Raw genomic sequence first — 4,260 nt, forward strand, 5'->3', positions numbered from 1 at the left:
CTAAGAAACTGAATAGCACTTTTAATGCCTATAAATATTAATAAATACTTAAGATTTCATTTTTCAGCACAACAAAGTTGCATCTAGGCTAGAGATGAGAAGTTCATCTTTTCATTTAAAAGAATCACTGAGAAAGTTGAAATGTAACTCTTTAAGAAGTTAAAAAATGAAAATATGATACTGGAGAATATATGATGATAGCAGTACTTAAAAGGTTAGTTTATGGTTTAAGCAAACTACAAATACCTGCAAGACACCAAGAAGCTGATAATTTTTACTGTCAGAATTTTAGAGCATAAACAAATAATACAATTTGCAACATTTTTTGTTTTGTGTATACAAAGAAACTTGTCAGTAATTATCTATCAACAAATCTTGCAATCAATGACAGCAAACCTACAGTAATACCACTGTGAAATAATCAAAACAAGTTTCTGCCATAGATCAAAAAGGTTTTTCATGCATTCCTAACATGCATTAACATGGCAACTTCTTCATAGGAGCAAAAACATATGCACAGTACAAATAAATTCAGTTAACTAATATAATTCTAAATTTCTTTCTTGGTAAAATGCTGTGGAACAAAAGAGTCTGGAAGTGATGCAAAACCATTCAGAAATGAAGCACAATTTTTCATGCTTTAATTAAGTTTATTTATGTAGCTAAAATGTCACTATATGAATCATTGGTTTATGAGACACCTACTTTGATGGGTAAACAGCAGCTGAAGTTCCAACTGCTTCCAAAGTTAATCAAACTTTCAGTAGAGATTTTCCAGTGGGTATTTTCTTCTATCATCATCATCTATTTTCATGTTTCTGTAAGAACACGCAAAACATAGGGAAGATATTCAGCTATAATATCTTTCAGGAAGTAATTTCTTTATAGTTCACTGACTTGAGAGAAAAGCATAATCTAACTAAAGGTCATATGCAAGGTAAAACATGTTATACATTATTTATATATTTTTAAATATATTATTTATCTAAATTTTTAGTTAGTTATCCCTTTTTTAATGCAGGAATTTCTGTTTTATTCAGCCATACCAGTGTACAATAAAACTTATTTTTCAGAAAGTCATGCCATATTTTCTAATATTTTTTAATGATGCTCAAAAAAGTACAGACTAAAGCTAGAGAGAGTATCTCAGCACGTCAGTAAGAACACACACAGATGTAAAAATATACTTTAATTAGGGTGTGGTAGCATGCATGATAAAGACATATTTTCCATGAAAGTGCACTGACAGCCTTACAGGAGTTAGAGGGTAGAATATAATCATTATAATTTCAAATACACATTGACATATCCTGCTTCATTACTGATATCATATGAATACAGCAATTTTTTTTTCTACCAAACTACCTCTAAAGAATACACAAATTATTTAATATTCCTTCAAAGCAATTTAATCCACAAATTAAATCTATGTACATCACCAAGTGTAGGTCTATAGACAACAAATGGAGGAACTTTCTAGGTAGCCAATTCTTTTTCCTGCACTTCTTTGTTCCAAGTTCATTGGTTTAGGGACTTTTACGATTGTAGATCATCTGTGGGAACTAAGGAGCTGACAGCAGCACATCAACTACAGTGTTGTTTTGTGGTTGTCTGAATGCTAAATTTTACCTGGAGGCTTCACAGTTTCCTTTTAGTGCAAAAAGAACACAAAAACATGTCTCAAGACTTTGATATTCATCCCTTTTCTTCCCTCTTTGTTGCTTGTTTAGAAAAACTTACTGTCTTGTGTCTTTACTTAGCTCTAGGAGCCTGCAAGAATTCAGATGATGAATAATTACATGGGGGTGTTCTTGTATTTGGTCACCATATATGCTATGAAAAATCCTAAATTCGTCAAAACCTTGAGGGACAGCTGTCTAGTCCTTTTCCTTACTCAAGGACAGAAAAAAATATAACCAATGTCTGAAGTTTAGTACTACTACAATACAAAATACGAAGCATCCACAATGTTGTTATGTACAAAGGAAAACCTCACATCTCCTGGTCAAAGAAGACTGAAATCAGAACTTCAAAACAAACCAGAACCCTGTCAGTTGTGGTCTTGCAAGAACACAATTTTCTTCAGCTTTGCCATTCTGTCCAGCAACCTACAGTAGCTTTCCAGGTTTCTACAAACTACACACAGCTCCTCCTGGGTATCCTGCTTTCTTTTTTTCTCAGTCTTAACTTTGAAAGTCTTCCTTCAAAAAGCTCCCTTGCTCCTATTGGGAGCAAAATGTCTGTTTATGCTCATGCTTCGTGCTCCCATTCTGTCCTTGGCTGCTGTTCAAGGCCTTCTCTGCACTTCTGCTATGCTCTGCCCACCTCAGGAGAAGAACAAGCTCCACTTCCCTGTTCCTTCCCAGGAGAGGTGGCACCAAAAAGCACAATCCCAGCCAGCTCTGGCAGCCTTTCTCTCGGCTGCTCAGCCACAATCTTGTTACAAAACACACCATTTGCATTTATGTGACACAGGGTTATGTCAGTTGTCACACACAGACTGGATGATTTTCATGGTGTGATCTTGTTTCAGTCAGCCTGAAAATAAGAAGGGAGAGCATGGAAAATAGATTCTAATTGATATTGCTGAAGATTAATATAAAATGTTTGCACAGACAAAAAGAAATACAGACAAAAAGAAACACAGTCAAAAAGGCCAAGGTGCAGAATGAACAAGAGACATAAGTGTTAGTTTTGACTCAGAGAAGAAGCTTTGTTCCTGAGGCAGGACAGAGAACTATTATCTTGATTTGATAATGCGTTTTATGTTCTCTTCTTTTTCTTCTTCTTTTTTTTTTTCTTACTTAAAAACTCAGTTGTAGTCAGCCAGTTGGTACAGGTGGAGCAGCAGAGACAAAAATGGGTTTACATTGTTTCAGTAAGAGAAGAATGGATTACAAAATAGCTGCATGAGTTGCAAATATTTTGAAGATCTAACAGAATCATCCAAATTTATTTAATAAAAGCAAGGAACCAGTCATTACTAGGCTGGTCCATTTAACTTCATCTCCAAAACAAGCAAACAATATGATGAAACAAAAAAGGCATATATTTTCTAAGCAAATGGATCATAATAAGAAATTAAGTAACAATCAAGATAGACTTCTCCAAATATGATTAAAAAATAATGCTCTTCTATAAGGTAGGTATCCATTTTTTTATTTATTTTTTTTTTTTGCAAGAGGGGAATTGGCAGAGATTTTGTGTCTTATCCAGTCATTCTTAAAACACAGTCCCACGATGAAGGTAGAGAAATGGCAAGTGGAAGAGGCAGCTGCACAGCTCACTGGAAATATGCATCTAGAGGAAGAGTCATTCATGCTCCAGTGTCAGACAGGCAACCAAATAAAGGAGTTTTCTGTGGGAATTTCTCCTGCACCTATGAGTGTTCAGCACTTCTGTTTGTGACTTGGAGGAATGGCTGCAAGCATTTTTAAGGCAAATTCAGAATTCAAGGTCATCTTGACAAATCAGAGAATTGGTCTGACAGAAACATGCTGCAATTCAATAGGATAAGTGAAAAATCTGTCTTTACAGAGAAATGTTTGTCTGTGCAGATATAGCTTGAGCAGGAATACACAAATACTTCAGAGCAGAACATAGTTATAGTAAATCAGATGCTGAAAATGATGTAAATCTCTCATTTTGTTTTTAAAAAAGACAAAAGCCACCCATTAGAAATAAATCAAAATGAATGAAGTAGGTCTGTGCTATCTGGTGCTGTGTGAGAAAATTTTATAAAAAAGATCTGGATTGAATTCTTGAAAGAAAATGGTATATTTAATCCAGAAAAAAATAATAAGAAGGAAGCAGTAAAAAATTAATAAAATCAAAAGATGTTCGTTTGCTTGTTTTTATATAAACTACAAGAAGTATAGACATCAAAAATTGTCTCAAATAATAAAAATAGAGTGAGGAACAGGAGAGTTCACCTCAGGTTGTTCTTTTTCCATGGCTGCAAGGTATTACAGAAATATTGGACAAATGTTTGGCAGAGCTTTTTTCTATCTGTAGAAGAAGAATTGCAGTACACAAGTACTGCAAGTAGTACACAAACAACTGGAAGATTGAAAGGGGAAGCAGCTCACTAAGTGCAGACTAACACCTACTCTTTGTAAGGGTTGATAGACACATAGACTGTAATCTCTAATTACAAATTTGTGATAGTAGATTCTTGCTCTCAGAACTCTGATTTGAACACTTAGAGGACATTTCAAAATAAACATGGACTAAATGGGAAACCAGTCTCATAAAAGACTA

The sequence above is a fragment of the Ammospiza nelsoni genome, chromosome 5 (assembly GCF_027579445.1).
Source record: "Ammospiza nelsoni isolate bAmmNel1 chromosome 5, bAmmNel1.pri, whole genome shotgun sequence".
Taxonomy (NCBI): domain Eukaryota; kingdom Metazoa; phylum Chordata; class Aves; order Passeriformes; family Passerellidae; genus Ammospiza; species Ammospiza nelsoni.